Raw genomic sequence first — 9,303 nt, 5'->3', positions numbered from 1 at the left:
GGTGAATAGATTCAGCCATTCCCTAGCTGATGGTAATGACTGAACCCCCAGCATATGGTTTTTCCAGTAGGGACAACACTGGCTGTGTGCTTTAAAGTGAGGTTCTGCTTAAGCACTTATGTAATTGGGCTTTAATGTTTAGAGGTAATTTGTCCAAAGCACCTAAGAGGTTACAGGATCCCACTTCTCCTGCTGCTCGCTGTGGCTCAGGCTAAGGTGATCATTGGAAGCTGTTCTCAAGGTGTTTTGAAACTCTCTGCCTTCATTTCAGTTTTCTAGAGGAGATTTGTGAGAGGAAATTAATATTTTTAAGACACATAACTGAGTGGGATAAATAACAACTAGTGAAATGCAAGGATAAGTATTAAACTGATGAAAAGCTGAACAGAATTAAAAATAAATGAAACCTAGTTGTAAGTCTAATGAACAATTGCTTCACAACTGTTCCTAAATCATCCTTTAAAACAAAAAAAACAAAAAAAAACACAACAAAAACAAACCACAAACCCAAAAACACACCAAAAGAAACACTTTCAAAATTACAGAATTTTTTAAAAATAAGAATGTTAAGGGGAAAAAAAAAATCCTTGGAAGGATTCATTTAAGATGTGCATTGAAAATAAGTCCAAGCTCCTACTTCCCTCCAGTATTCATTGTAAGAAATCCCCAATCACTTTTTCCCCCATTTAAGCAGGTTATGTCTCTCCCTTTGTCTCCTGGACACTGAGTGCTCAGCCAGCACTAAGGACAGCCAAATGTAATTTAGCCAAGTTCACACCTTCCACTCCAAAATCTGTGATCTCTGCATCAGCCTTCTGTGTGGGTAAGGAGGGCCATAAGAGGCCAAAAGCACTGTTTGGTAACAGACTCTCCCTTTTCTGGGCTTTTCTCAGCTTTTTGTTCTCCCAGCTTTGAGGCCTTATTTGTGCTGTGAGCACATGGCACCTCGTGGCTGGGACATGGTTGATGCTCTTTGTAGGCACAAAAGCCTCAGTTTAGCACAAATCCAATTTTAAATGTGAAAGCAGGTTCTTAAAAAAATAAAGCAACTCATCCAGGTCCCAGACTGTGTGATGGATACTGGCTGTGCACTTAAGTGTCTTCCTGAATCAGGGCCATGGCCTATTGATTACAACCATACATTAATGACGGCATTTTCTCAGAAATGGTGATGGGGTCTGGATCTTGGCCAAGATTATCCAACACATACAGCAACAACAGTCCCAACAACAGTCCATGGATTTGCCCCCACTGCCCCTGGCCTGACAACACACCTTTACATGCCATGTGGGCTCGGCACGGTGGGTCCGTGGGGTTGGCAGCACCTTGTCTTGCCAGGGGCAAATGTGAGCAGGGGAAATTGGTGCTAACTGCAGGTGGACTGTGCAGAGGGTTATAGCTGGGCCTGCCTGTCGTGGTTTAAAGTGGTAGGTTGCTGAACACAACATAGCCGCCTGCTCTCTCCCCCCACAGTGGGATGGGGGAGAGAATTAGGGGGAAAAAAAGTAAAATTCATGGGTAGGGATAAAGACATTTTAATAGCACAGAAATGGAAGGGATAATAGTAATTAAAATTAAAATTGAATATACAAAGCAACTGCTCACCAGCTGCTTACCAATGCCCAACCAGTTCCTGAGCAGCTTTCCCACAGTTCATACACTGAGCATGGTGCCACATGGTCTGGAATATCCCTTGGGCCACTTGGGATCAGCTGTCCTGGCTGTGACCCCTCCCAGCTTCTTGTGCTCCCAAACCTCCTCACTGGTGGGGTGAGGAGCTGAAAAGTCCCTGACTCTGTGCAGGCCCTGTTCAGGAACAACTAAAACATCAGTGGGCTGTCATAGAATCACAAAATTGTTTGGGTTGGAAGAAACCTAAAAGATCGTTTAGTACCAACCTCCATGCCATGGGCAGGGACCCTTTTCATTGGACCAGGTTGCTCAGAGCTCCATCCAACTTGGCCTTGAACACTTCCAGGGATAGGGCATCCACAACTTCTCTGGACAACCTGTGGCAGTACCTCACCACTCTCACAGAGAAGAATGTTTTTCCTAATGTGTAATCTAACCCTGCCCTCTGTCAGTTTGAAGCCATTCCCCCCGGTCCTGTCACTACATGCTCTTGCAAAAATTACCTCTCCATCTTTCTTGTTATCAACATTATTCTCATTCTAAATCCAAAACACAGCACTGTGCCAGCTGCTAGGAAGAAAATTAACTCTATCCTAGCTGAAACCAAGACACTAATCACTAAACATGACCTAATCAATAAAAATTAATTAGATAGCATTAATCAAGTACAGTCACTAGCAAATACTCTAACAGCTGTACAGAAAGGTTGCATAGGATCCGAATTATGGCTCTGGCACCATTCCCACTGTCTATATTTAACACCACCAGTGTCTTAACATTCAGGGCCAGTTCCCTACATGGAGTGAATCTCAAGACTGTAGTTTGGTGCCTGCCAAGCACCGAGTGCAGCTCTGCCCTCAGTGTTCTGGGCAGAGCTGTGGACAGAAGGAACAGCCATCACCCAGGAGATGGTGTTTTTCTCTGGTGCAAAGGCTGTTCCAAACCAGAGGCATAGCCACCTTGCTGTGTGGTCCCCATCCTTGCATCCCCTTGGCCAACCCTAGGAATATACAGAGCACACAGCATGAGCAAAGCGACACCTTAGGGCTGTACTGTACTGTAAATGCTGAGTAGGATGAGCAGAGAGGGGGAAGAACAATCTGTAAAATGAGAGGCAAGTATCTACAGGCTGTCCATTCAACAATGCAGTGGTAAGAGCTGTTTCTATTGACATCTGCCATTTTCATCATTGCACATGGAAACAGAAGAAAAGAGATGTTCAAAACCAGTGCCCAGATCAGGTCCTGGGAAGCTGCACTCTGCGTGTGTCAGTGTACCTGTCCTGAAGCACCTGAGTCACACACTGCTGAATCTACTCCAAGTACAGGACGTTTCTCTTCTCCCCTCTTGCATCTTTTCCCCAAATCCATTTTCAAGCCACACAGCTTTCTGTCATCCACCCACATGAGCCCATTGCCAGGGCGGGGGTTCATTTGCAATATACAGGGGACAGCAATCTCCTCCAGTTTCCCCAGGAGCTGTATGGATTTCCCCAGGAGTTAACTCCAGGAGATCCAGGCACCTGGGCAGACACGGCACCTTGCCAACCATGCCCTTCTCAGAATCAGCCAGTTTCCCCATTCACATCCTGGAGGCTGCCCTAAATTAAAGCTGGTTCCCTCTCAGCGCTCTGTGTTCAGCTTTGCAGAGCTCAAGTTAACGATGCAGGAGAGCAGCCGGGTGTGACTTCGAAGGAAAGGGAGAATGTGCTTCTAGCTTTTCCATAACAGTTAATCATTAACTCCTTTCATGGTCACAGAAGGTGCTGGCCTCCTTACAAGCTCCCCTTATCAGCCATAATTATTTCCTGATCCGCTCTCCCCTAACTACCTGGCAGACTTATGCACAACACCCCTGAATCACCTGACTGGATTTATTGCCCTATATTCCAAGCCAAATGGGTCTCTGTTGTGTCAGCTGCAATATGTACAGCATGTTATTTCTCCCTGACCATGCCCAAACATAAAAGCTGTTCTGACCCCCACCTGGTCCTTTACACCATCCCTCCTCCTGTGACAAAGCCAAACAGAACAGTCATCTAAATACCTCAGCACTTCTTCCCCAAATGCAACAGCTCCTCTTGCATACAGCCCAGGGGGGTATTGCTGCCATCTCTTTAAGTCCACTTTATGTTTTCAATCATTTTCATTCTACAGATATTGCCTAGATGTCTAAATCAATGCATTTTTATTTTCTGACAAAGAATAGCTCCCCTCCCTAGAGAAGAGAGGTGTAAATCCAAATGATAGACCTTTATGTGACACCTACCTGGTGTGTTATTTGCCATGTCAGAGGCTGCTTCCTGGAGAGGACAGTTCAGAGTGACCAGCTTAACTCTGTTATTGAATAAAAATGGATAGAGTGCTCTGACCAGCAGGGTTGGTCTGAATAAATGAAGTCAAACCCTCAAGAAGTGGACTTATTTCATCTTTAAAGAACAGGTATAAATTCAGGTAAATGAACACCTCAGTTAAGAAGAAGCTGTATAGTCAATAGATAGTACATGCCTATGTAACACATCTGTTGTACAAGAACTTTATATCAAAACATATACAGTAGGGAACAGAGGTCTCCAGGCACAGAGAGGAATAACTGAGAAATGGGAACGTGGTATTTCACTATCAAATTCATTTTCTCAGGGAGACAATACCACCCACAAAAAGAAATAAAAATGCAACGAAGGGCATTTTTAAGTTTAGGAAAAAACTGTTTTAGGGAAATTCAAAACCACAAAAGGAGCAGGGGATGCACACGGAATAACTCCCGGGTTAGATTACACTGCTGTTACCAGCACCAGTGCCTGATACAAGGCTGACTCCACACCCAGGAGGTTACAAGGCTGTTCTGAGACACTGGCAACCCACCACCCAAAACAATGCTTCCTCTTTCTTCCTAGCACAGCATCTACGTAAGCCATACAGTAATTCAGAGAGTTCTCAAATATGACCAAGAATTTGGAAATGCTTTGCTCTGCTTGCCTTGATTGCTGCAGTCAGGCTACTTCTAAGGCCAAACAAAAACCCAGACCAAACCCCAAAACTAGAACCACTGCAACAACAGGGTGCACCAAAAAAATATCAGGATGCTGGTGCCAGCAGATGGGACCATGGGCCAGAGGTTATGCCAGAGGATCACACTACAAACAGTTTCTCTCATGCTCTCCCTAAGCACGTATTACTAGTTCCAGTCAAGGACAAGGTATTAAGTTAAGGTGAGCTTTTGGCCAGAGCCAGTACAGATGCTCCACTACTGAGGCATAAACTGAGAGCTAATCTTGGAAAACAAGCCATGTTTCACCCAGAGCAATATCCAGACATGTAACTCTTGGAAAACTGTTCATTTGATTTCTTTCAACCTTTTATGTCAGACCCTCTTCCTCTTGCTTTCTTTAAGGTTTTTGGGGTTTTTTGGTGGTTTTTTTAAGCATTAAAAATACCCCAGATTTTAAATCACAGTGAAATACACTGCAATAAGCAGCCCTGCAGGTTGATGTCAGCTGTCTGTCTACAAATAATCCCAAAGTCCCCCTTTACTGCTGCCTGTCCATGTGTCCTGACCCTTAACTAAAGAGGTCTCTTCTAGAGCAAGCCCTGAGCTCATTCCCTGTGGTGCCTTCAGTCTTTGGCCACTCTGCCAAGACAGCCAACACCAGTAGCTATTATGGAAGTCACTCACTGTGACATGACATCCCTTCCATGGGGCAGGCAAGTCAAAACCACTCCTGCAAGACCCACTGGAGTGGGGGAGTCACCACGGAGCAGAGCCCAACTCGCTTTTCCCTGCGCAGCCCGTCTCGCTCTGTCATTGTAACGACACCACAGCTCGACCCAACCACTGAACTGCCTAATGCAACAAGATGATTGCAATCAGCAGCCATGGAAATTAATAGCACCATTCTTTCAATTTTTAATGCAGTTTGAGAGACTTAAATCAAATCTGGTGGGGGACAAAGTAGCCAGTGATGAATTCATGCAGGAAGCAGTGAGCACGTTACCTGCACTGCGGTTATGCCTCGTGTCAGTTCTCCTAAAAGTCTGCTACCAGAGAAGCTTCAACAACTTTTTAGAGGGTATCTTGGCACTACCAAACTGCACAGGGTAAGCTAAAGCTTGCCCTGAGCTCCATTCTTTTATTGAAATTTACCTCCCTGCTCAATTGACAGACATAGTGTTGAACTGTCTCTCCTGCAGGTCCAAAAAGGATGCTACTTCCTTGGTTTTCAGTGGATTTTTGCAAAAAGTTCCCCCTGAAGACAGATTTAGGTACCTGGCCTTTAGGAAATACCTATATCTTCTTATTCAGCACTTCCTGAGCTGTTGCTGGGACACATTCCCAATGCTGCAGTTCCTGGTTCTCTGCAGGCGTGGGTGGGAGCTTGCTGGCTTTTGCCAGCTTAGAGCCTGTGCCCGCCAGCCCCAGGGCATGCAGGGCCCTTTGCCCCCATCAAGCTTCATCTTGCCCATCCACTGCTCAGCCTTGGCTAACCACAGCGAGGGAGGCAGGAAATTGTTTCCTGCCTTCTGAGAAACATTTAATGGAACTGGAAAAAGTTTATCACAGTACTTTTCTGAAAGAGGTTTTGGTTCTCAGGTAAGTTTTCTTTCCTAAAATCTAAGTGAGTCACATATACATCCCCCACAAGAAATTCCACATGGGGTGGCAGATATGTGGGAAAAGATGGGTTTTGGTTACAAAAACATGTTCTCACACACACTCCCTCCAAAAGTCCTGAAATGTCCTGATAGAAATAGCTGGGTTTGGAACACCCATACCTATCAAAAAGCCCCAGCTTCCAATGAAAAACACCAAAACAAAACAAAGCAAAAACAAACAAACAAAAAAAAAAACCACAAAAACCCAAACAAAAACAAAACAAAAGAAAGGCTTCTGTGTTGCTTTATGCTCTGAATCGAGCCAAGAGATGGGGTTGGTGAGTGAATCACACCCCAGTGCAGCTCGTGGACCAGTGCAAATCGCTGCCTTCAGCTCACACGTGTGCCCCAAAGACAATTCCAGGCGTTCCTCCTCACACCTACCGGAGCTGCAGCTCCCAGGCTGAACCCTGTGCTAAGCTGCCATGGCCACTCAGTGCCCGGAGGGGATCCCCACTACCGGCACAGACAGATGGCACCAGTCACATCCATTCCCCGTGGCACAGCCGGCCTGTCAGCCCCGGTGACAGCTCTGCTCTGACGGCTCTCACAGCCAGCGCCCGGAGCACAGCCAGTGCTGCCGACCAGGGACAGAGATCTGGGACTGCCTTTGCACCTCTGAAGCCACAGTGGTCACTTTCTTATGAGGAAAGAGCTTTCACTCCATTTTCCAGGTCTGGATTTTGCGTTTCCCCACGTCTGGCTCTTTCTTTTCACAACAAAAACCAACCCACCCTTACTTCTATAGCCATATAGGAGGCCACGTGCAAAGCCCTGGGACTCCAGCTCCCAGAAGAGAGCACTGGAAGGCAAAAGCAGGGGAACAAGCTATTAATATGATTTATCTTTTGCACAGGGGCTCCACCCTCTCTTTCAAGACCGTGCATTTAGCTAATGAGAAACAGGGTATTCCCACCCCTCACGCACAATCCCCTTTTTATTCCCTATGCAATGAGGAATTGAGATATTAGACTTTCTCAACCACTTCCCACAAGAGCTGTCTCTGGCTTTGACTTTGATAATCCAGCTTGACTGATCTTTCTCCGGCAGTGGCATTGGCGTCAGCAGCCAAAGTGATGGATGGGCTTTACAGCTCAAACAGCCTTCAGGACAGCTGCTTGAAGACAAGTGTCTAAGACTAGCAATTTACGCTTTCTCACATTCCTAAGCCACAGGATGTTCATGGGGACCTTTTTTCTTTACTGTTAGCTTTGAAACAGGAGCAAAATAGAAAGGGTGAGACACTCAAGTAGCTATGCTGCACCTATTGCTAGAGAGAGGAAAGTGAATTATATGACTGGGAAGCAGCAGCGGCTGCCCAAATTTTCTACCATCCCAAGATCCTGATGACTTTGGCTCATATACTGCTTTTCTAGTTTCTCTCTTTTATCTGAATTTTAAGTCCAACTGTCCTGGGCCACATGTGATAGGAGTGGCAATGCTATTGCCTACAGGTAGAAAATGAAGGTAGGAGACATGGGAAGACAAATAGCTGAGCTGCCACAAAAGAAAAAATGGCATCAGCATCCTGGAAAGATGCACACTAGTAACTTCTGGCAGTTAGAGGCATTGCAGTTGTCAGGTCAGAATTTCAGATAACTTGAGAAAGATTTAGCAGAATATGAGTTTATCTCTGTCATCAGTGGATCTGTGATCACTTGAGTAATGTAACAACGGCTGAACCTTTAAAAGTGGTCAGATTGATAGTCCCCATTAAGATGCTCATCAAAAGCCACTAAAACCCTTCTGATTTATGGCTACCAGCAGGAAAATTTAGTTACAGGCAGTTATACTTTTCTTCTTCAGCTTTCAGAGGTGCTTTTGTAGAAGTTTCACTGTTTAAGTACTTAGAGCCTAATGAATACTCAAACAATTGTCTGATGTTAAGCTCCCAGGATGCCAGCGATGACTGAGGTTGAAGATAACTTAGAAAAGGGTCCAATAGCAAGCAAAGCTCCTACTGATAAACACAATTGCTTGGTGCCCTTCAGAGCTTAAATTCGTGACCAAGTTACTGCAAAATGAATGCAAATGCACTTCAGATGACCCCAGCAACTAACTGTGTATATAATCATAATCCTTAGCAAAGACAGAGGGATCCAAGTGACACAGACATGCAGGCACATAGACAGCAGTACATGTAGGGCAGAGCCAAGCTGGACATGGCCCCAAACACCCTTCAAAGTTAAAAACGGGGGGGGGAAAAAATGTTCATTTGGTCCTTCCCCATTGATACAGACCTATAATTGTGTCAAGGGTAGGAACTGAGAGGGTAATCCAAGATGTTTATGTTTGATATAAATGGAATTTGTACTCAACATCTTGGAAGCATAAATGGGTGTTGGCCCTCTTGGAGTTTAACAGCCAGGAGATTCTGAGCACAAGCAGATAGCAGAACTGAGCTGTGTCTCAACACCTGAGAAATGCTGGGACTGACACACAGCTGTGTTTTATCAAGAAATGTGACATCCAACCTACTTTCTTATTATAAAAGCAGCAGGACTACGTTTTTAGGAAGAGGATAATTTTAACTGTCTTTATACTTGAGTACTTTCCCAACCATGATACAACCATAGAGTAAACAGATGTACCAGGGTGAATTCGGGTAAAGAGTGACTCAGGATTTCTGAGGCATCACCAAGCACAAACAAGACCTTTGAGATCAATTACTGACTGCTTAAAGTGAAACAGCACTGATAGATGCACTCGGTGTCACAGGGCAGTCACCTTTTTCTCTTTAAAGTTGATTCTTCGTGGACATCAGACCTATGAAAGTGGCAACTTCACAGAAGTGATCTGCAGCCACTCCTCCCAATTCGTGAGGGAGACAACTCCATGTGCCCCATTGCCTCTGGGAATTGTTGTCCTATTTCAACCAGAAGAGAAGCCAAGTTCCTATGAACTTTGAGAAAATGGGAAGCCAAACAGAGCACGAAGTCTCTGCTGGTTCCCTACTAAGGGAAGGGCTGACAAACTGTGCTCTCCCTTGACACCAAAGAACCCCCAGAAGGACATGTTA

At 45.2% G+C, this 9,303-nt stretch overlaps 1 long non-coding RNA gene across 1 annotated transcript; it reads right to left on the bottom strand.

Moving 5' to 3' along the window:
* Positions 1–220: 220 nt before the first annotated feature.
* On the bottom strand, positions 221–5,261 carry LOC108638946. The gene is made up of 3 exons (XR_001920173.1): positions 5,190–5,261; positions 3,901–3,968; positions 221–275 (listed from the first exon to the last, which is right to left on the bottom strand). It is a non-coding gene; the product is annotated as an uncharacterized LOC108638946 (long non-coding RNA).
* Between the last annotated feature and the right edge of the window lie 4,042 nt (positions 5,262–9,303).

Source organism: Manacus vitellinus, unplaced genomic scaffold (assembly GCF_001715985.3).
Source record: "Manacus vitellinus isolate BGI_N305 unplaced genomic scaffold, ASM171598v3 scaffold_14_pilon, whole genome shotgun sequence".
Taxonomy (NCBI): domain Eukaryota; kingdom Metazoa; phylum Chordata; class Aves; order Passeriformes; family Pipridae; genus Manacus; species Manacus vitellinus.
This window is presented reverse-complemented; position numbering and strand designations above follow the sequence as displayed.